This window comes from Ceratotherium simum, chromosome Y (assembly GCF_057802395.1).
Source record: "Ceratotherium simum simum isolate JZ-2026a chromosome Y, ASM5780239v1, whole genome shotgun sequence".
Lineage (NCBI taxonomy): Eukaryota > Metazoa > Chordata > Mammalia > Perissodactyla > Rhinocerotidae > Ceratotherium > Ceratotherium simum.
This window is the reverse complement of record NC_141941.1, coordinates 7,038,245-7,062,843: the sequence shown is the minus strand read 5'-3', so window position 1 is coordinate 7,062,843 and position 24,599 is coordinate 7,038,245. Positions and strand designations below refer to the sequence as shown.

General features: G+C 46.3%; 1 protein-coding gene across 11 annotated transcripts in view; it reads right to left on the bottom strand.

Moving 5' to 3' along the window:
- LOC101399607 (transducin beta like 1 X-linked) overlaps positions 1–24,599 on the bottom strand; it is a 223,322-nt gene that overhangs the window by 175,256 nt on the left and 23,467 nt on the right. The gene's annotated exons all lie outside the window — the stretch shown is intronic.

Sequence of the window (24,599 nt, the reverse complement as noted above, 5' to 3'; positions counted from 1 at the left end):
ATACAGAAAGGAAGCACACATTCATATATTCAACACACAATTGTGTCAGGTGTCCATGCTGTTAGAGGCTGAACTGTGTCCCTGAAAACTCATATGTTGAAGCTGTAACCCCCAGGACCTCAGAATGTGACTGCATTTGGAGACAGGGTCTTTAAATGGGTAATTCAGTTAAAAATGAGGTCATGAGGGTGGGTCCTAGTCCAATCTGACTGGTGTCCTTGTAAGAAGAGATAAGCATACAGACATGCACAGAGGGACGACCACGTGAGAACACGGGGAGAAGACTGCCTACAAACCAAGGAGAGAGACCTCAAGAGAAACCAACCCTGATGACACCTTGATCTCAGACTTCCAGCCTCCAGGACTGGGAGAAATACATTTCTGTTGTTTAAGCGCCCTGTCTATGGTGCTGTTACGGCAGCCCCAGCAGACTCATGCCTGCTCTGTCACGCTGTGTGCCAGGCCCAACAGGAGGTGTGGGAATGCTGAGCAGAATTAAAAATTATTCTCTCCAATTCCTGGATAGGAAAAGCAGAAGGGAAGGAGGCTGACAATTTGTCTTGCCCCCTCCCCTGCCTTTGTCCCCTATTAAATAAAAAAAACAGACGTGTTTGGACACGATTCCTCTTCTCTCTCTCGGCCTCTCTTTCTCCCCTGGATAGAAGGCTATCCAGATTCCCTGAGTCAGAGCCTGTGCAGCACCCAACGAAGCTCCTCACACACTGCAAGCGCTCAAAACACACTTTTTCAACCTGGGCAGCCCCCCAGGCCAATGAAACAAACCTCTATGGAGGGGGGAACCAGACACCAGAAAAACTGTAGAGCTCTGAGGAGATTACCATGGGCAGTCCACTCGAGAAGCACAACCGAGGAAGAAATGGCGTCCTCTGCAAAACCATGGAGAGGAGAGGCGCAGGGCAGCCAGGACCCTGGGGCGGTGGGGGAGAGGTGGGCACAGAGTAGGGGCAGAAAGAGCAACATCAGGAACCCCGCTGGGGCCCAAAGGCTCTTACATTGAACCTTGCGACTCTCTTGTTAAGTCCATGCTATTGTTTTTCCCAAATTAACAACAGTGGCTACACAATGGAATACTACTCAGCCATAAGAAACGATGAAATCCAGCCATTTGTGACAACACGGATGGACATTGAGGGTAGTATGCAAAGTGAAATAAGTCAAAGGGAGAAGGTCAAATACCGTATGATTTCCTTCATTAAGTAGTAGATAATAACAACAATAAACAAACACATAGAGACAGAGATTGGATTGGTGGTTACCAGAGGGGACGGGGGGAGGGAGGAGGGTGAAAGGGATAATTCGGCACACGTGTGTGGTGACGGGTTGTAATTAGTATTTGGGTGGTGAACATGAGAACATGATGTAATCCGTGCAGAAATAGAAGTATAATGATGTACACCTGAAATTTAGACAATGTTATAAACTAATGTTACTGCAATAAACAAAAAACTAAAAAAATAAATAAATAGCTGGCTACAGCTGTGGCAGTTCTGGCAGGGGACAGAAGGGGAGGGAACAGAGATAATCCTTTAGGTGCGTTGAGCGCCCCAAGAAGATGTCTGGGGACAGCGGGTGACACTGCTCCCACGCCCAGGAGGGGAAGGCTCGCCACCTCATCAGGCCCTTGAGCACCCCTGAGGCTCTCCTGCACCTCACCCGTTGCCATCACAGCCCCCAAAGCTGCCGCATAAACACACCCATCCCCACTCCAAGATTACCTGGTAACGCGACAAACAGCCCAGGGAAAATGCTTTCACAGTGAGTGTTTAGATCTTTGCACAGGGAAACTCATTCCATTGTTTGAGAGCGGGAGCTATTTCCAATGGAACACATCTAAAAAGGTAACAAGGGGGTGGGAATTATGGGGAAAGGGTAAAATGTGCTATTCAAAAATACATGCATGTGGGGAAAAAAATCCAGAAATATCTTCCTCCTGTTACATTTTAAGATTTCATGGGTTGAATTCAACCTAGATAAATGCAAATTTGTGATGGAAAGACAAGTATAATTCCTTAAAATTGAGAAGCCAAGGGGATTCTCACCTTATTCTGAAACAAAAATGTAAGTATTTTTGAAGAGGTAGGGAAAAAAAAAGGAAACAGTACTTTTTAAAAAGAGCACTGCTTTACAGCTTTAAAGCCACGGATAATTCAAGAATATAAAAGTGTGTGATGTGGTCTGTTCATTAAAGTGTAGGATTTAGTATAAATTGAATTTTAAATTACAATTTAACCACACAATAATTTCAAATGCAATAACTGAATTTGCTTTAATTGCTTTTAAATTGTGCTGGCAAAATTTAAGGAAACTCTTAATTTCTGCCAATTTATTAGAAGCAGGCAAACTTGAATACAGAAGAAAAATCATCATAATAAAACCAAGCTTTCTGGACTTGGGTGCCCCCTCCATGATGTCAAGTAGACCCAGAAGCTACTGACTTTACAAAAGAAAAGGAGAAAGATGAGAGAAAAGACCCCTACGTTCCACTAAAATAACATATGGCTTAAAAACAGACGTTCATTTTGAGAGACGTCAACTAGAAACAGGATTCTTCTCGTGTTCGTTCTTTTTTCTTTTCTTTCTTTCTTTTTTTTTTTTTTTTGCTGAAGAAGATTCACCCTGAGCTAACATCCATCTGCTGTCAATCTTCCTCCTTTTTTCTTTTTGTATGTGGGTTGCAGTCACAGCGTGGCCACTAACAGACGAGTGGTGTCGAGTCCACAGCTGGGAATCAAACCTTGATGCTGAAGTAGGCGCAACAAACTTAACTACCAGGCCACTGGGTCTGCCCTGGTATTCATTCTTAAAAATCACCTTTTTAAGTCCTCTAAAACCAGAAGAATTCGTAAATGCTCTCCCCACGTTCACACAGCTTTCTATTCTGTCACGGGTTTTGTTTATTCGGCGAACTGGTGTGTTTCTAGACATTAACCCATTCTTCCACATGTTTTGAAGAGAGAAAGCATCCGGAACGCAAGTTTCCTACAGGTTTTTACTCTGATCCTTATAACCCCCTCCTGTTATTCCCAAATTACACGGGAGGAAATGAGCTCCCCCCCCACTGAAGGCAGCACATCTCAGCCCTGTAATCCAGCCTGACTCTGGCTGTGTCGCAGCGCGGCAAAGGCCACGGGGAACTGCAGACTCAACTCCTGCACCCTGCACCTACAGGAAGTCTGCGATCATCAGACACCGTGTCCGGGACCCTTCCTTCAACAAGCCAGAAATGCAGGACCGCAGGCAAATGCTGAGCGTGGCCATCACCCCTCAAAAGACAGCCTTTGACTTTTGGATTCAAGAAAAGCACAGAATGCAGAGGGGGCTACGGTCTCCTACAAAGGGCAGATAATAAGTATTTTTGACTTTGTGGGTGGAACAGTCTAGTTGCTACTACCTGACTCTGCCCTGAGGCATGAGAGCAGCCTCAGTAGATAGGGACAAGAATGGGTGTGTCTGTGTCCCAAAAAAACTTGATTTTCAAAAGGCACTTGGCCCTGACACACAGCATTATCAAATCTTGCTTGAGGCACTTCCTTTGGGATTTAACAAGTCAGACAGTGATTTTTAAACAATTTTCCAAGACAAACAAACAGAGAAATGAAACAATCAGAAAACTTTCCAACTCAGTGTTTTTTGGTGCCGGTTTCCCAGGAATGGTCAACAATATACTTTATCTGGAAAATGGATGCTGCAATGTGCTGCCAAGAAGGCCTTTCAGCCCCACCTCCCCCAACAGCCAGGAGCTGCCTTCGCCCAAAGTCATGCCCCAATGAATGGTCCACGGGGGGCGGGGCTGAAGAAGGCCTCCTTGGCTTGAGTGGGGACAACCTCAGAGGACCCCCTTGGGGTCAGCTGGGGCCCTGTGACTTCATCGCGGCCTAGCTTCTCCTTCTGCCCAGGCTGGCCTCCTCCCACCTCCCCCAACCCCAGGTGATGATCCTGAGAGCCCCCTCACACCCCGCAAGAACCTTCTGCACGCCAATCTCCATCTCTGAGTCTGCTCCCCAGGAAACCCAATCTGCAGCAGTGGGGTCGCCTTCTCAGGGGCCCAAAAGTCAGAGCTAGGTAAAGAGGAGAGACTGGAGAATTCTGGAAAGGTAGAGGCAACACCTTGCTCAACTGTCCCTCTTAATCTGACAGAATTCTTCTATTTCACAGACATTTCCCGTTATTCAAGACGTCATTACCTTGCAATTTACACTTCATGGTCAAGTGTGTTCCAGGGTCTCTGAAGAACGCCTCACCCTTCAAATGGGAAATTATGTGTGTTCCTAAAACTTCCTTCATTAGGACAATTCCTGGGAAACTCTGCTAAGCTAAACACGACTTTAATCAAAGAAAATCTACTTTCAATAACTCGTTTAGTGTTATATACACACAATGAAATGTTAGCCTTAAAAAGGAAGGAGATTGTGACACCGGCTCCAACATGGATGAACCTTGAGGACGTTATGTTCAATGAAAGAATGCAAGCACAAAAGGCCAAATGCTGTCTGAGTCCACTCCTCTGAGGTCCCTAGGAGTCAGATTCACAGAGACAGAAAGTGGAATGGGGGTTGCCTGAGGCTGGGGAGGGAGATGGAGAGCTGCTGCTTAATGGATATAGCGCTTAATTCTGCAGGCTGACAAGAGTTCTGGTGAGTGGTTTCACCACAATGTGAACATAATGTGCACATAATCAGTGACTGCTCTTGCCACACAACGTCCAGCTACCATATGGTCTGAAAAGCCCACAATATTTACCATCCGGCCCTTTACACAAAGTCTGCTCACCCCTGACAAACATGAACCAAAATATCCAAAAACTTTAAAAATGCACATTGAGGGTCGGTGTCTAAATACAGGCTAAAGGGATTACGGAGAATCTTTTTTTTTTAGCCACACGACAATTAATAAAGCAGAGATGAGATCCGAACAGTAATCTTCCTCAAAGGGCTCTGTACAACCAGTGTGTCTCTGGCCTGTCCCCCGAAATAATCCCTATCTTACATTAAAAATAAATGCCGGGGGCCGGCCCCGTGGCTTAGCGGTTAAGTGCACGTGCTCCGCTGCTGGCGGCCCGGGTTCGGATCCCGGGCGCGCACCGACGCACTGCTTCTCCGGCCATGCTGAGGCCGCGTCCCACATACAGCAACTAGAGGGATGTGCAACTATGACATACAACTGTCTACTCGGGCTTTGGGGGGAGAAAAGTAAATAAATAAAAAATTAAAAAAAAAAAAATTTAAAAAAAATAAATGCCGGTACCTGAGGAAACACAGAGGACTTCAGAGGCGGTGTGCTTCCCAGGTACAGCCATTCCTCAAAAGCCGACCTCTGCAAACCTCCCCACTCCACCTGAACACCAGGAGAGCAGCAGTGGAGGGGCACAAAGAGGGTGGGGTGGGTGCCTGGACTCGGCCCCTTTCTCCTGCAGGACTCAGTGCAGGAGAGGAGGCTTGACCACTCGTGGCCCATCTTAACCATCACCCAATCTCCAGGTCAGCTTTCTAAGCTTCTAGAGCAGGGCAGCTCCCCCATCCCACGGGACCACCCCTTTGGTACCCTGTAGGGTTCGTAACTGCTTTTCAATGCCCACCTCCCCCATCAGTCTATCAATTTCAGGAGGGCAGGAAGCGACTCTCTCACCGGTCCTGGCATTACTCACACCAAGCCCTGGCTTGCACAGATTAAACTACCAAGAAGTATTTACTGAATAAATAAATCAACTGACCAATAGGTTAAGACAGCAAACACGAAATCCCACAGAAATGAAACATCATTTCCTCCCAGAACGTGCATAATCAACAAGGTTGGACGAGGGCGATGAGTCCAATGCACGTCAAAAAAATTGGGAGAATGCTCGGAGAAATAAACAGCTCTAAACATGTGAGTTATTAAGAAGAGAAGTCTACACAGTCAACATGCTATAGACCAGAGGTCAGCACACTACGGCCCGTGGGCCAAAGCCATCCAGCCCACTGCCTGTTTCATACAGTCCACGAGATAAATGGTTGGTGGGGGGAAAAAATCAAGAGGAGTAATCTTTCATGAGCCATGAAAATTATATGAAATTCAATTCCAGTGGCCATAAATGGAATTTTGCTGGGACACTGCCACACACATTTGTTTATATAGTGTCTAGGTTGCTTTTGCACCATAAGGCAGAGTTGAATGGAGATGCTGTAGACGCTGTCTGGCCGTCAAAGGCTAAAATATGTCCTATCCGGCCCTTTATAGAAAAAGGTCGCCCACCCCTGTGCAGACGAGAGATCCCAGGGCTTGGAAGCGGGAAAGCCCAGTCCTGGCCCAAGCTGTGCCTCTGAGCGACCTCGGGCAGGTCCTGTAGGCAGCCTCTCCCTCCCTCAGCTTCCGCATCCACGAAAGGAAAAGACCAGCCCAGACAGTCATCAATATTTCTCCCAACTTAATCCTCTCTGATTCGTTCTGAAATCTATCTTCTGCTCAGACAGGATTCAAAACCAGAAGGGGAAAAAAGCAGGCTTCATCTATAAAAGACATGCAGTCTATTCTGCTATTTCTGTTTGCTCCTTTTGAACTCATCCCCACCTTCCACCCCAAAATGAGCAGAGAGAAGTTCCATAAAGCCCACAGAGCCAGACTTCTGGTGAGGGAGAGACTCCACCGGGCTTCACAAAGAGACTGTGTTCTCTCTCTCTCTCAGACACACACACACACTTCCCTCTCAAACAGACACACATTTCCCCCCACACTCACTCACACACACACACCCTCCTCCATTTTGAACTGTGGCTACAGCTGCACTCATTAGTCTTTATTTCTCACACAGGAAACAAGACTAGAAGGAAAAATAAGGCAGGAATGTTCCCGTGCACGCTCATACCACTAAATGCTTAAGCATTGAACCCTCTCAGGCAAAAAGAGGAAAAATAAATCTAAGCCATCTCGCACTTCAAACAGTATTGGGGATTGTTTTAGCTCAAAAATCTCTCCGGGAAAAATTATTTTCTCTGTGCAAACAAATCAGGAAAAACACAGAGAGCAACGTGCACGTCAAAGGATCTGATTTACACACTGATGTAAACACCGGCCCAGTTGGAATTGTTTTGTGTGTCCTGTTTTTTATACGTTACATACCAACGCACATTTATATTACAGACGAAACCGGTTATTTTCTCCTGCTCACCATCACCTCTTAAACAGGACAGAACTGAAGGCAAAACAACACTCGGGAGACTATACAGTTTTCCCACTGAAATCCAGATAATTTCCTTTTAAAAAGCAAAACTCTGTAATGTAAATCTCAGCAAAAATGTCTCCTTATTAAGCAATTGTATACCATTTGGCTACTCCGGGGAAGGTCTAGTAACAGGAGCGTGCAGCGCAGAGGGCTCCCCACAGTATTTGCTGTTACCAGTTATAGCGATGTTTTCACTTTTCTTACTGAAAAATTTGTCCAAGTACCTAGGAATGCAGGATCCAATAAAGCATACACTCAGGGCCAGCCTGATGGCGTAGTGCTTAAGTCCAGTGTGCTCTGCCTTGGCAGCCCAGGTTTGCAGGTTTGGATCCTGGGCATGGACCTATACCAGCTGTCAAGCCGTGCTGTGGTGGTGACCCACAGAGAAGATAGAGGAAGACTGGCACAGATGTTAACTCAGAGACAATCTTCCTCAAGCGAAAAAAGAGGATTGGCAACAGATGTTAGCTCAGAGCCAATTTTCCTCACCGAAGGGAAAAAAGCATACACTCAACAATTAGGGATAATGCTTTAAATATTCTCTGACCTCAAGTCTAATCAGAATTCAGGAGTACACAAAGAATGACACTTTATGTTGGGAATATAAATGCACAAGAGCGATACACAGTGTTATGGGTTTCAACGGGAAGAGAGATGAGAGGAGGGAAATCTCTCACAATTGGCGGAAATCGAAAAATCCAACAAGTCCCCAAGTTTTGCCTGTAATTAACTCGCTCCTCTCCATGTCCCTCGTCCAAGTAACTATCCTACTATAATATTCCAGTAGGCACCAACAGTCAACTCACTGCCCTGGTTGGTTCCCTCCAAGTCATTCTCCACCCAGCAGCCGGAGCCTACCTCAACAGGCAGATCTGGTCACGCCTCTCCATCCGTGTTGCCTGATACTCTCAGCAGCTAACTTCTTTTTTTTTTTTTTCCTTCCCAAGGCCCCCCAGTGCATGCCGGTATATCCTAGTTGTAAGTCCTTCTAGTTCTTTTATGTGAGCCGCCGCCACAGCATGGCAACTGACACAGGTGGTGTGGTTCCATGACCAGGAAACGAACCAGGGCCACCGAAGCAGTGATAGCATGGAACTTTAACCACTGACACCATCAGGGCTGGCCCAAGAGCTAACTTCTTAACACAACCCATAGAGTCACGGCAAAGGGGCCCTGGCCCATCTCTCTCTCCCTCTGCTCATCCACTGCAGGCCAACCTCAGGACCTTTGCAAAAGCTGTTCCTTGGCCACGCATCCCTCCTCCTCCGCTCATCCCTCAGGCCTCATTTGAAATATCTCTTCCTCAGCAACTAATTAAGACGCCCCAACCACGGACTCTCACAGCCGCCTGGATTTCCCCAGGACACTCAGCAGTGTTGTAATCCAAGCATCTTTGTGGGCACACATTTGCTTCTCTTTCCCTCTCCAGCTAGACTACGCACACCATGGCAACACAAAACTCTTCAGTGTTGTTCACAGCTGTGGATCCCCAGGACCTAGGGCAGCACTTACAGACCTACTAGACAGTACTGACCAAATATTTGTGAGTGAATGAAGAAATGAGAGTGAGGGGAGGAAGAAACCACCAGCTAAGCAAGCATTTTCAGTGGGTGGGCTTTTGGTCGAAGCTAACAGAGCAAAGGGTCTCCCCCAGCGACAGAGGCGGAAAGTTCCACACGTGTTCTAGGAAAGTCAGTCTCCTGACTTGGCTGGAATGTACACGCAGGCCAAAGTTCACTGGGGTCAGTGAACTTGGATGGGGCGTGGGGGTGGGGTGGAGCAACAGCTTTATTTTCACTAACCTTTCACAGAATTCCATTAGAAACGTAGGCAACAAACCTTCGTGGAATTAGCAGACTCTTGAGATTTTCACCAAGAGAAACCACAGGCATTTTCATATCATGTTACAGATGTCTCAGATACTTTAAAATACTGCTGACACCACGACTTCAAAACGATGGTAGTGGTGAAAGCCATTGCTAGATTGTATTATTTAAAATGTGTAAAAAGCACACATTAAAGAATCGAAAGCAGGTCTGAAAGAGATGTTTGCACACCCACATTCACAGCAGCATTATTCACAACAGCCTAAAGGTATAAGAAACCCAAGTGTCCATCAACACGTGTATGGATAAACAAAAATGCAGTCTACCCACAGTGGAATAGTATTCAAGCCTTAAAAAGGAAGGATGTTCTGACACCTGCTACAACACGGATGAACCTTCAGGACATTATGCTAAGTGAAACAAGCCCGTCACAAAAAGATAAATCCCGCATGAGTTCACTATATGAGGTCCCTAGAGCAGTCAAACTCATAGACACAGGAAGTGGAACGGCGGGTGCCAGGGGCTGGGAGACGGGGAACAGGGAGTCAGTGTTTAATGGGGACACAGTTTCAGTTTGGGAAGGCGAAAAAGTTCTGGAGATAGACGGTGGTGATGGTTGCACAACAATGTGAATGTACTTAATGCCACAGAACTATACACTTAAAAATGATTAAGACCGGGAGGCCGGCCCCGTGGCCTAGTGGTTAAGTTCTGTGAGCTCTGCTTCGGCAGCCCGGGTTTGGTTCCTGGATGCGGACCTAAACCACTCTCGGTGGCCATGCTGTGGCGGCAACCCACATTCAAAATAGAGGAAGACTGGCACAGATGTTAGTTCAGGGCAAATCTTCCTCAGCAAAAAAAAAAAAAAAAAGAGAGAGAGATTAAGATGATAAATTTTATGCTATGTATGTTTTACCACGATAAAACAAGGAAAAGGAAAAAAAAGCACATACTACTATCCAACAAATTGTTTTTAATATTGCGATGACAGTAATTTAATCGCTTCCTTTGCAAGCCTATTTTGTGTGTGTGTGAGGAAGACCACCCTAAGCTAACATCAGATGCCAATCCTCCTCCTTTTTGCTGAGGAAGACTGGCCCTGGGCTAACATCCATGCCCATCTTCCTCCACTTTATATGGGACGCCACCACAGCACGGCTGGACAAGTGGTGCGTCAGTGCGCCCCCGGGATCCAAACCGGGCGAACCCCGGGCTGTGCAGCGGATGTGCACCCTTAACCGTTTGCGCCACTGTGCCGGCCCGAGCCTATTTTTTTTTTTTTTTTTAAAGATTTTATTTATTTTATTTTTTCCCCCCAAAGCCCCAGCAGATAGTTGCATGTCATAGCTGCACATCCTTCTAGTTGCTGTATGTGGGACTCGGCCTCAGGATGAACGGAGAAGTGGTGCCTCGATGCGCACCCGGGATCCGAACCCGGGCCGCCAGCATTGCAGCGCGCGCACTTAACCACCAAGCCACAGGGCCGGCCCCCGAGCCTATTTTTTAATGCATTTGAAAACGCTGTTCTGAGAGGCCTTCCCTTCAATGGCCAGCTGAAGGGGATCCACGCACAAAAAAGAAGGTTCAGGACCCTTGTCTACAGGGAGGGGGCAAATAAGGAAGCCAAGCGTTCAGAGCCTGGGGCACAAGGAGTCTGAACTTAATTTAATGTCACTGCATGGGGACTCACTGAACTGCCTGCCCCCATGCCACTGGTGTTCTGCGGGAGTCCCAGGGACAAGGGGAGAGGGGAGTGGAGAAGGCAGGCGGTGCCACGGCCCAGGGGAAGGGGCGCCGGGCAAGGCCAGAGGGGGCTGGAAGAGCCCGGAGTTCCGAAACCCCACGTTCACGGCTGCCTCTGAAGGTGAGCATCTCCCGAGTGGGGGCGGGCGCAGACTGCATGTGGTCAAGTGCATGGGGCGACAGGGTAAAGGTAGACGACTGCGGAACTTTTCTTTGAGGAAGCATAATGAGGGGGAGAAAAACGGAAACAGGGCAATACGCTGCCAGATCAAGCAAAAGGTTTTGTTGATTTTTTGTAATGCTTTGTTTGTGTTTTTAGCGCTAGACTGAAGGCGAGTAAAGAGTCCCTAGAAGACAGAGGTGAGAGATTTTCTTTCCTTACAGAACCTGCAGTTTTTAATAAATCCCAAAGCACAAGAATTCTTCCTGAGCTCACAAAATTAAGCCCATGTTTTCAAGACATTCAGAGAACCTTGCTCACAGATGGAAACTCTGAGATGGTCTTTTCCTTTCTCAAGGCTAAATGTCAACAGAGATGATGGAGGGCTTGATAAGAGTCCCCACACTCAAAGATGGAGCCGGAGAAAGTGAGTTACAGGTGGGAGGTGTGTCTGCCTGGAGAAGTTCTCCCGCCCCCCCTAGATCCAGGGAGCTCAACTTCAACCCCCCACTGCTTTTCACTCCAGACGGCCTTTGATGATCAATTAACAAAGAATTATCAACCGGCTGCTGGTGCGGATCACTTTCCCAGGCTTAGTGCAAGATCAAGAAGAAAATCAAAGTCCCAAACCTGCTATATTTTACAGCACAATTAATAAGTAATCATAAAGAGAAGCAGGTAAAACACAGGAGCCCTGCTTTGGTTCATGGGGGCCGTGCGCACTTGGACCTTTTCTCCCCGCTGCAGTCCTCTGCCCTCACCTTGTCGTGGCCACTTCCCCACCTGCCACATTCAGCCTTACCCAAGCTACGGCACCTGGAGGCTTTGCTGACACACTATCCCACTCAGACATGACATGAGCCCTCATCTTACCTTCTCATCAGAAGCCCAAATAATCCATAGCCACACGTGGCTAGTGGCTCCCACACTAGACTACTCACTAGGGTGGATGTGGAACATCTCCATCCATGTGGTAGAAAGTTCTCCTGGACAGCGCTACGCTAGACCCTTCCTGCAATCCTTTTCAGTCTGCCGTGGTTTATGCCCCAGTCCATTGGTTCTTAAAAGCCAAACTAACTAGCCTTATCTAAAATAGATCAAACGAGGGCCATTCCGATTCTAAGCAGTGGTGGCTGTGAATCAGGAGAAGTCGCCACTGGCTACCAAGCAAGCTCTTGGCCCCAAGCCCACATCCTGTGTTCCCAAGCACAGTCTGAAAGCCTTTTTGTCTCCTGCATCAGCTGGTCCCACCACCTCTGGCTTCCTTTAAGTCAGGACCCCCTGCTCTCTTAGAAATCTAAGACCTTCACATTCAGTCATCTCTTGGTAAAACCTTTTAGGGGAATCATCTTCCTTTCTGCTTCCAAAAACCCTACATATTTATTGCCTTCCACCTGTCTCAAAAGAAATGTCCCTGCTACTCCTTTTCCAAGGCTAATCAACCCTGCACAATTTTCCTCCTGCAAGAGATTGGGTCTGCTCCCCCCATCCTTTATCTCTTGAACATCTCACTTCCCTTGAGTTTTCACTGTACCACCAAGTCTCCCCTCCTCTAAAAACTCCTTCACCCACACTAGCTTCCCAGCCCTACTTCTCCCCTTACTTTCAGGGCTGGACCTCTCCAAGTAGACGTGTGCACCCACTGCCTCCCTCCTTTCATGCATTATCCCATTGATTCCATCATCAGCCTGCCGCAGACGCACTGCTCCGACCCTGAAAACCAAACCTGGATTCGCACAAGTCCTCAGTAGTATCCCACCTCTGCAGCTCTGACAACGCTTGGTTCTCTCCGGTTCCTCCTTGGGCTCTTGTGGACGCAACCCCTTTACAGCTCTCTCCCTAGGAAGGCTGCTCCCCATCTCTCGCCTCTTGCCCCAGGCCATCTCCTCAGCTCTCCACCAGTGAAGTCCAATTTGTCTCTCCAGAGCTCCAGGGCACTTGTGACTCCTCAACTATAAATGAAATCAAATCCCGCCCTCGTGTTGCCCAACTAAACTGCAGTCCCTCTGGGGGTCAAAGATTTGTTCTACTTATTCTGGAAAAGGAGGCGCGGGATAAACAGCTAACAAATCCAGTCCAACGGTTCTTGGTATAAACGTGTGATCTGTCTTGTTCGGGTCTTCCGTACACATACTCCACTTTGTAGTTACATAAAGCAAGGGAGAGAATATTTAGAGAAGCAAGAAATGGAAACCAGGGACAGATCAAATAGTTCATGGTCAGTCGTTGGCCCACCCATCGCCTCCAACTACCCGAGCCCTCACTGAAGAACACCTGGTCCCTAAGCATCTGGTCCTACCAAGAAATATCCCAGGCCAAGGAGATCAAAGGGCCGTGTGCCCTTCTCACTGAGTTATTTTTAGGTCTTGTCAGAGCAGGGCAAGAGAAAGCAGAGATTTTCCACTCCCCAGTTGTCCTGTCAGCTTTTAAAGTAGGTTAGCATGACAAATTATCTGGGCTGTCACTGCTGCTTTTAAATTCTAGCTAATGTGTATCCCTTCTCTTTCCAACCCCCTCTCCAGGAAGAGGCAGATCCCTCCAGCCTATTTCACTAATGTTTTGAGGAGTCAAGGAAAGAAAATGCGAAGGAAGGAAGCCACTTACCAAGACACCCTAGCTAATGTGATACTTTGCCTTCCTACTGTGCACATCAAAACGAAACAAGTTTGAAGCAGAGATCTTGAAATTAAAGCAGCCTCCAAATTATAAACGCAACAGAGTCCAAGTCTTCATTGGGTTCCCACTCAGAAACGTTCTTCTCCTAGAAACAATGCTATAAAAGTAGGGTCAAGTTCCCAGCTCGTCTAGAATGGCCTTGTAAAGCCCGAAAATGTAACTGAAATGTAAACTGGCCATGAAAAATATACAAGAAGGACGCCATAACGTGCTAATTGTCCACTGCGGTATTGTCCATCTCAACCGTAATGCTGTTTCTGGGGGAAATGCAGTTTTTCCCATGTATGGGAGACCACGTATCACGGGCAAGACAGAAATCTAGTGACACTGCCCTCACATGTTCTCATCCTTGTCCAGGCCTTAGGAAAAGCAACTATCAAAAACAGTGGGTAAAAAGGCAAGAAATGGGTCATCATCCTTAGTATGCTAAGCCGGCATTCCACAGAAGGCGCTAGAATGTAATTAGGCACTGGAGGACGGGAAGACTGTCTGTGTCAAGTCCCAGCTCTACCACTGCCTAGCTGCAGGCCCTGCCTTACGATTCCGCTGGCACCAGCCATGTCACGCCGCGGCTGTCAACCCATTCTAGGGTGGGGGTAGGGCATCGTCAGGCCAGGTGGCTCTCTGAACCTGACAACAATTCCTACGGAGGACCTTAGCTGTGGCCATAGCCCACCGACACTCCCAGCTTCTGGGTGACTGAGGGAGGATGCAGAAAAAGTAGGCAATGAACAAAACGGCCTCTCCTGGATGACGGAGCCTTTCCTCTTCTCCCGCCATGCACAGGGGAGGCCCAGTCCCCTGCATTTTAAGTAACAGCCCTGCTCTGCTCTAACCAAGCCAGCAGCAATCCCTTCCAATCCTGTGGTATAAATAACCAATAAGGCTTAATGTATTACCTCTCCTGGGACGATCAGCATTTTAACCAGGACAAAGTTTCATAGCAAACAAATGACTCTCTAATTGAGGAATATCAGACGTCAGCAAGCAAGGTGAGATGGGAATAGGGTGCAAATGAAGAAGAGATCAGGAGCGAGGAGGAAGCGCAAGTCACACCAAAGAGGTGGTACGTGCCTCAAAGCAGGCAGGGATCGACATTTGTTCTGTAAAGGGCCAGAGTAAATATGTTAGGCTTCCTGGGACCAGAGGGTCTCTCCTGCAACACCCTTTGTAGAGAAAGCAACCACAGACAATGAATGGGTGTGGCTGTGTTCCAATAAAGCTTTGTGGACACTGACATTTGAATTTCACATCGTTTTCATGTGTCACAAAATATTATTCTTTCTTCAGCCATTTAAAAATATAAAACCATTCTTAGCTCGCAGGCTATACAAAAACAGGTGGCGGGCCAAATTTGGCCCCTGCCTTAAAGGAAGCCTGTCTCAAGCTTTGGCTCAGAGACGTTTCTGGAATCAGACACCGTCATTTTTTCAGGGTTTCCGTGTACACAGCCTTGGCCCTTACCCACAGTACCATTCCCCACAGACTCCCAAGGGTACTGCGGAATCCTAAGACTGAAGAGTGCCATGAATTAGGGGGAAAAGACCTTCCGAAGTTGAAAAGCACAGTAGTGTTCTGGAACGAACACAGACTTTAACATCACGCTGACCCGCCTGCCACCATTCAGCTCTCAGCTCCACGGTTCAGAGCTTCGGACCAGGTACTTCACTGCCCTGGCCTCAGTTTCCCCACTTGTGAAACAAGAAGAGTCTTTCCAATGATTCAGACTTGTCGTGCAGGCTCAAAAGGAACTACGGAAAGTACCTAGGACGTTGCCCCATGGAGAGTGTCCACCCAAAAAGGTACCGGCTATAATACTAATGATTTTTATCCTTATCTCCCCTTGAGGCTCAAGAACATCCCTATTCGAGCCCCAAAGGTCAGGTTCAGGCGTCAATCTAGGGATGCAACCCTGGCACTGAGAATGAACCAGCTACACATGAATGAAGCCACAGTGCAAACAGCAGAGGTCAAAGGCAGGACAGGCCACTCGGGTTTCAGCACAGGAAGTCACAGAGAAATCCCCTCGCGGCAGACTCAACTCGCCCACACCCAAAAGGGGAACTGGTTCCACCAGGGAGGCTCCTCCTTCTGGCTCTTTCATCTCCATCCCTAGGTCTGTTTCCCTTGCAACCCTGTAGTATTTACAGCTTATAACAAAGATGTGTTACCACGTGTGGTAACAAAGTTGCAAAAGATGGCTGTTCCGACAACATTTCTTCAGGAGACTATAAACTCTGACGGTTTTCAACCTGATGTGCCATTTCAAACATTCTCTTTTCAGTTTAACTAAGCACCAGCCCAATTCTACAAAGCTCATGACAAAAATGCAGAGTATTAGGGGGCAACCCCAGTGGCGCAAGCGGTTAAGTGCCCACGCTCCGCTCCGCTGCGGCGGCCCGGGGTTCACCGGTTCGCATCCCGGGCGCGCACCGAGGCGGCATCCCATATAAAGTGGAGGAAGATGGGCATGGATGTTAGCCCAGGGCCAGTCTTCCTCAGCAAAAAGAGGAGGATTGGCATATGTTAACTCAGGTCTGATCTTCCTCACAAAAAAAAAATAATAATAAAATTTTTAAAAAATGCAGAGTATTAGGAAATATTAAGTGACCACGTGGATGTGCTTTTTATCTCGCTAAGTTTATGACTGGAGAAATAGATCATATTACTTCAAACTATGGGCTTCTAATCATTTCCAAGCAAGATTCACTGCAGAGCAACAGAGACTGGTGATCACTGTGCAAGCACGAGCACCGTGAATTTCCCTTGCATTCTCCCCAAACGCTCAATAAGGAAACTACCTATGTCAATTTCATCAAAGATGATAAGGGGGGGTGTGAGCCACTATATTTTTCAAACTTTTCCCCAACCCTGAATAGTCAGATTGATGCTTTATGCGTCTGCCGTTTCCCATCTTTACCTTCATCTCTCTGTTGGCCGATGAAGAAGGGTGGGCGGCTATATTTTTGCTTTATTTTCCCTCCCCTAAGTGTGTTCTGTTCTTCCAACTGCCTGGGCATATTCAGCTGTGCCACTAGCCTCTCACTTTCTCTTTGTCTTTTGATTTGTTTGTTTTGGGGAGGAGTAGGGGCGCAGAAAGGAGAGAAAAGGGAAGATATAAAGAGATGACAGTGCCCCACTTCCTCTGATATCATCAGCCACATTTTGACCACTCCCTGTGGACGCTGGTTCCTAATTGTGGCCGTGTGGAGATAACAGACAGGGACACATTTTCTGGAACTAGTCACTCTCAAGTGGCTCTCTCCACACTGAAAGTTACACCACGTCCATGCACAAGAAGGAGCTTCGACGGCACGAGACCAGGCAAGGTATTATAAGAGCATGCTTGGAAGTACGAAAGCAGTGGTCTGAATCCTTTTTAAAAAGCTTTTTGAGATATAAATCACATACCATACAGTTCGACCATGGGAACGGTACAATTCAATTGCTTTTAGTGTATTAAGCCAGTTGTGCAACCATCATAGCACAATCAGCCTTAGAACTTTTTCATTATCCCCAGAAGAAGCCCAGTACCCTTGAGCATCACTACCCATCCCCCATCCCCCACTCATCCACTTTCCGTCTCGATAGATTTGTCTATCAAACCCTTTTTCATTTAGCCCCCAAGCCTCCATAAATGTTTGACAGGCTCCTTGGCATCAGTGATATCCAGAACCAACTTCCCAGTCGTACTGTATCTCACAATACAAGCCAGTACAAGCCAGTACACGAGCCTGCTTCCGGTTTGTACAAGTCACAGAGGCTCCTGCAATTTCACTCCACGCCTCACTCAGAGGAGTTTCTCGACCCCCAGACCAAACACTACCATACTTGACCAGCCAGCATCCAAAATCCTGGCCGGGGGGTACGTGGCTCTCGGAGACAACGGCCAGCCATCCCCTCTGGACACTGAGAGCTACACAACTCGGGGGAGTTCATTACTCTCATTAGCCATTTCCAGTCTCACTACGCTCACAGCAAGAGAGGTGGGAAAGAAAAACCCTTCTGCTCCAGTCCGGTGAGGGAGACTCGGGTCCACTATCAGGTGAGTTTACATTCCCACTCTCTTAGCAAGACAAGTGGCACACCGCCCCAGCAGAGGAGAAGAAAGAAATTCCAAAGGGAGGTCTAAGCGGGGTGGATAATACCAAACACAACACTACCATCACTGAAGGGGGAAAAAGAGGTTGTTTCACCTATTTACAAAACAAGGAATATGCGAACTGCTTCCGTCATGAATCCAGGGCCAGTGACCACAGGTTACGATAAGCAGGGTTTTCTCCCCACCCCACCCCCCATTATAGTCTCCATCAGTCTGTGGACTTTGAAGGAGAAATGGTTTGTCTTATTGCAGCACTGACAACAAAAGGAGCATGCCACACACACACACACACACGCAGGGGCAGCACACACATCCAGTTTTTAACCTCCTGCCTTCCTGGGGTGCTGGCACCTGCCCCATTAACTTAGGCCACCAAGAAAGTCAAGGTGATCCTTACTGGGTGCTTGTGTATAGCCCCAACTCCCTCTGTGCCCTTCTGCTGGATTTACGTTCGGTTTAAGCTTTGAAAGAGAAGCGATTATGCGTGCTCCTCTTTAAAATGCATCTCACAAACGAGCACATGCACACACTGGTGAACTCCCGGGAAGGACTGTGGACGAGCTCACGGTAATAGCACCGTATCCCTACTGCTCAAAGGTTAGGAAAGAGCCCACCATGGGAGGAAGCTGGGCGATGGCATGCAGGACCGCTCAGCACTCTTTCTGCAACTTCCTGTGGTCTATAATTAACCAAAACAAATCATTTAAAATAAAACATTAATTAAATACATTTTTAAAAACCTAACACAGTCTGTGTTATGGGGGCCTCCTCCTGCTGCTTTTAAGAACTAAAAATGGCAAACCCAAGGGCCATAAATGAGCCCTATAAAGGTCTTCCTAGTCGATAAAAACTCATTGCCACAAACACAGGCAGTGGACCAGGAAAAAAAATCTCTTCCTGTAACTAGCAGAAAAAAAAGTCTTCTATTGCATTAAAATTTAATATTGTACCAATACTAGAAATGAACAATCTGAAAATGAAATTAAGAAAATATCATTCACAAGAGCATCAAAAAGAATATACCCAATTCTCTACAATATGAACCCAAGAAGTGCCTCCACCCAGCCTGAGGTTCCCATAATTCAGAATCATGCTCCACTCCCCCTAATCAATAGGGGTCTGTAGGAAACAGGTGGTCTTCTGTTAGCATCAGAGGCTAAGAGATGACACCGGGACCACATCCAGTTGTTACAATGCATGGGTTTTAAAATGATGCACGTTATAATGCATTATTTTAAAAGTGATCATTAAGAAGTCCTTTTAGGACAATACTTTTATTTGGATGTTTCTGATGTTTAAGCACACATCCATTCAATCAATCACTCGTCTATTCTGTCAATCCAATATGTATTAACTGAAAGAGAAAAGCAGCCGCCAACCGCTGGGACCTGGCCTGGCCCTCACAGCTCAGCAGTGGTGTTCTCCTGTTGGAACATCAACAATTTCAGAGACCACCAACACCAGACAAGACCCCCGTTCCTTAAACCCTCCCCAAATCACTGCACACAAGCTCAAATCTTTGAGATCCTTCCTAACATCCTCTTACTGAGATGTCACACAGTCTCTTCACAGCAACAAGTCAACAAACCCAACTCTGTCCAACTACAGGTGTGTGTGTTCCTGGTGATTCTTGGCTCAAGGACATGGACCGTACCTACAAACGCAGGGTAAGGGCAAATGTCTTTTAAAGAACGAGTCTCAGGGGCCGGCCCCGTGGCCTAGTGGTTAAGTTTGGCATACTCCACTTCAGCAGCCCGGGTTCATTTCCCAGGAGCGGACCCACACCACTCATTGGCAGCCATGCTGTGACAGTGTCCCATATACAAAATAGAGAAAGACTGGCACAGATGTTGGCTCAGGGCGAATCTTTCTCAACAAAACAAAGAACAAGTCTCAGGATTTATCTCACCTGAAAGAGAAAAGATCAAATTGCTTACAGAACTTATCTATATGAACTCTAAATACAAATGAAGCACTTTTCCATTTTTCTAAATTGACTCCCACCATTAGAAGCCACCCATCCTTTATCAGTTGGATATTTTTAATGAAATGAACTATGTTCATTTGGTTTTAAAACCAAGTTGAGGAGTTATTTACTTTTATACACTGGTGGTTACATGTTCCACCAAATGTTATTTAACATTCTCATCACTTCAGAAGCTGCAGTCATAAGTTTGTTGTTTCTCCTTAAAACATGTGTTCAATAACAGAATTTTAACACAAGACTTCAGTGTTCAGCACCCACAAAACCTGAAGGAAAAGGAAGGAGTGCCCAGAAAAAGCTCATTTTCATGGTTAAAAACAACCTTAAATATAATAAACACCAGCAACACCTACTCATAAACTCCACAATTTTTTTTAATACCTTGGTTCCCTTTCCACCATAATTTGGGGCAGGAGGCCACCTTGATACAACCAACCAACCAGGGATCATCAGTGAGTCCCGATGCCACTGACTGGCTTCCACTATGGGTCAGACCACATTTCAGATGAGGTACAGTGGAGTTTCTCAACAAAGCAAAGGAGATATCGGTGTTATCCTCATTTCAAACAGCATCATTATACCTTGAAAAGGTTCTGTTGAGTTGAACCATTGGACATTGCCAGTAGTTGACAACTTTTGATCAAAAACAGCCACATTGTACAGTTCAACTTAATATGGGTGCAAAATAATTTTTATATATATAAAACTGAAATCAAAAGTTTGATTTACCAACTGTGACAGTATGGAGGTGCAAAGCTCATAATTTCCTTTCAAGAAAGAAAGAATTCGCCAATCCACCCTGGCTTTGCTCTTCCCAAGCTGCCCCATGGCTGAGCAAGGCCATTTCTCTCTAACAGGCAGCGTCTGCTCCAGAAACTCATCGTTTGGCTGGTCCAAACTTTATCACATACGCTTTGAGGTCTAGAGGCTTTCCCTACTCAATCCTGTCCCTCCTTTATCTTTCTCAGGCCTTCTCCCCTATTAAAACATTTGCACCCCAAACTCCATCTCCAGAGGGCCCAACAGACACAACTATTATCATGTTGATTGTTTTCAGGTTGTTAAAATCTCTCTCAAAATATGTTTGTATGTGTGTATCCAATGCACAGGGATATGCAACACGTATTTGTGAACTTGCCTTTTGCTAAAGCTTATCTGTGACCCCAGAATCAATACCCACGGCACTTTATGGTCATTCAAGGACACTCACAGAGCAGTGGAAAAGTTAAGTCACTGTCGCACACATTCCCAGCTGAGGCTGAACAAGGCGACACTCTGCCTTCTTGTTCCAGCTCCCAGACTGGAAACAAGTGTCCTTTCCATGGTCTGTTTAGTGCCACATTTTTTGCATTTCTATGCTTTTTGTCGGTAACCTCTCTGTTTAGAATGGCCCCCAAGCATAGCGCTCAAGTGCTGTCTGGTGTTCCTAAGGGCAAGAAGGCTGGGATGTGTCTTCCGGAGAAAATACGTGTTTAGAGAAGCTTCCTTCAGGCGTGAGTTACCGTGCTGTTGGCCATGAGTTCAATGTGAATGAATCAACAATATATAGTCAATAAAGTGTCTTTAAACAGAAACACACATAACACAAGATTATGTACTGACTGGGTGATGAAAATATTGTGACCAGAGGCTCACAGGGACCTACCCCTGTATTTCTCCTAGGAGCAAAGCTTCTATAGTCCCGGTGACTTTACACATAACTACTGAGAATAATGAGAATCAACTGTATACAAAACCACTCAAAGACGGGGCCACCAGACTAATCTCCACTCGACCTAAAAAGGACCTAAAACCATCTTGCCGTGTTTTCATAGCCCACAGACATCCCTCTATGCCTGTAACAGAATGACACGTCGCCGTCACCTCAGCCTTGCTCACTTTTCCCTGTTGCCCATTCCTTTGTCATTCCTGCCTCTTGACGACACCAGAACTAGATAGGCTGCTTGGCAGCAGGCATCTCTGCCCATTGCCCTTCAGTAAAGGTGAAATTTGGTTCAAATGAACATCAAGGGCAGCTAGGAAAGGAAAGAGCTGGAGCCAAAGAGAAGGAAGACAGACGATGGGGTGCAGAGATAAATCCTTTCCCTGTGTTGGCTGACGTCTCTCGAGCCCATCTGTCACACCAGGCGTCCCAGCAGTTCCCTTCAATTTCCATGACTCAGCACCTCTCAGGAGCAGTTCTGGAAGGCGTCTCCATTTTTTCAGTGGAAAATGGATGGCAAAAACGCAACATTCAGGGCAAGAAGCAAATGCTGGTTACGAAACACAGCCTGTTAACGCTTCCTGTTCTATGGCTCCTCTAAGACCAGATGTGGAAACGTTTCCAAGAAAGCAAATGAGCAGAAAACAAAGGCTAAAGGTGGAAATTTCTTTTGTAATGTGAGTGATCCTAACAGTGAACCACAGTTTAACACGTCGGCTTTCCTGGAGAACTGTTGTAACCTAAATCCTAAAAGGACCAAGCATGGCAAGCAAGAAGGAACCTTTTTAAAAGGTACTAAATCCTACTTACACAAACTCGCAAAAGATTACCAATTTTCAATGAAGATTCTCAAGCTAAATATTTTAATGACACAAAAAAACTAAACTTTTTTTTTGGTTTGGCTTTATGTTGAATAGTCTATGAGTTGATTGCCTAAGGACTTTTCAGGAAAAAAAGAAAAAAAATCCCTCCATGTGACACTTGTCACCATGGTACCATATCTTCCAAAGAGAACTAAGATAAAGAGATAAAGGTCACCATATTCCTTACTTCTATTTAGACTGTGTCTGACCTTGATTTTCTCTGATAGGCTCCAAATTGGCCTTTAATAATGCATCCATCTGGCTAGATAATCAAGAAATGCTCTCAGACCTCATTATAAGACAACCCAACAGAATGGAATTTGCTGGAAGGTGGGCCTTTCCTGGTTGCTGTTCCAGGCAGTTTAGTCACTAGAAGTTCCAGTGAACGTAATTATTACAGAGCATTCCCTATAAGGTGACAAGAGAAGATCCCAAAGACAGCTTTCTAGCCACTGGATTGCGCCATATGCAATTGTTACCACTGTGAGCAGCAGAGTAATCCCCCGTATTTCCACTAACTCAAACTAGCAGCTGTGGACAGTCCTGAAAATTGATCCATCGTGTTTTGGTACTGGAATGACCCAAGCTCTCAGCTGACAGGAGAAACAGAACAATTCTTTTATTCTCTTGGGGCCACTGTCACACAGGTGGTTAATGACAGAATTAGGACTAAAATTCAGTAATTCTGCTCCCATTCAAGGGTTCTTTCCACAGAAACATCAGTCTGCATACCAGACCAAAAAAATGATAATCTACAAATACATGGGTCTTCTTTGATTTAATCCAGTAAATCATGGATGAGTTCAGGAACTGACTGACATTGGCTCAAACAACCCCAATCGCCAAACAGGAGAATCAACTTATCTCCCAAAGTCTTGATTTCCCATCACAGGTGTTCCACAGGTGGCCCGTGAGGGCAGGTACCCTGCAAGAAGTTACAGCAGGCAGGAAAACCATGGGCACTTCACCATTAAGGAGGACAGAGTCATCAAAGGGACCTTGAGATTGCTTACCTGATAATGCCAGTCCCCAGTTCCTTTAAGCACACAGTGAAGCAAGTGGAAGACTATCATCTCCATCGAGCATAAAGAGTTCCTAGAGAGTATTCTGGAAAGTTGAACTGAGACACTGCCCTGTGGCACCGATAAGAAGCCGGATGGAGGTAAATGACCACTGGAATCTCTCTCAATCACAGTGTCTGAGTCACAGGTCAGAAACCCAGCCTATTGCCAAAATTTTATTGTTTATCCTTGAAAGCATGTTTTCCTGACATACTCCCCACACTCCACATGGTTTCATCATTCCATTCCTTTCTCCCCTTCACACATACACACACACACACACACACACACACACACACACCCTGACTTACATCCCTATTTGCAATCTCAACCACATTCTACTCTCTGTATACAATGATAGCATGAACCTTCTCCTGCTGTGTGACAGGAACTAATACTCAAACGTCTGGATCCAGGCATGCAGAACGGAAAGAGAAGTTCCAATTCCAGCTCAAGTTGTTGGGCACGAGCGACATTCCAGGTAGCTTTAAAAGGGTCAGATCTGCGGAGGCGGGGGCTCCTCCCAAAACTGACATTGGTTTTCTGATTGCTAAATTTTGACTTTCAAGAGGTCAGCTCATTTTAATGTAAATTTTATTTTAGATGAAAGAAGGGATCGGACCGGTAGCATAAGGACATCAGAAATTGCTAGACCCGCCCACGGAAGTGTGGCAGTTAGGATCCGCACAAACGGCCTTTCTCATTTTTTTGTGAAGCCAAGCCCCACTCCTCACTGAGCTCACAGATTAGCATTTTCATCTCCTCTGTTACTATGTGTGAACTGCTAGGCTTGTCAGACACACCAACCTGGTGTCCTAAGGGCCAAGCAGATGAGAGGTGAGGCAACAAGTTTCCTGGTAAAGAACAGAGAACAGATGGGTGGTTGCCAGAGGCAGAAGGTGAGGGTGGTGAAATGGGTGAAGGCAGTCAAAAGGTGCAAAATTCCTGGAGATTAAGTCCTGGAGATGGAACGTACAGCACGGTGACTACAGCTGACAATAGCGTCATGTGTATGTGAACGCTGCTAAGAGAGATCTTAAAAGTTCTCATCCCAAGAAAAAAAAATTATAACTATGTGTGGTGATGGATGTTAAATAAACTTATTCTGGTAATCATTTCACAATGTATACCTATATCATTATATTGTACACCTAAAAGTAATACAGCGTTATACATCAATTATGTCTCAATTAAAAAAACAGAACAAGTGAAGAATGGAGCCACCTCCATGGGCCCTGACTCTCTCTCAGCAGCCCATAAGCC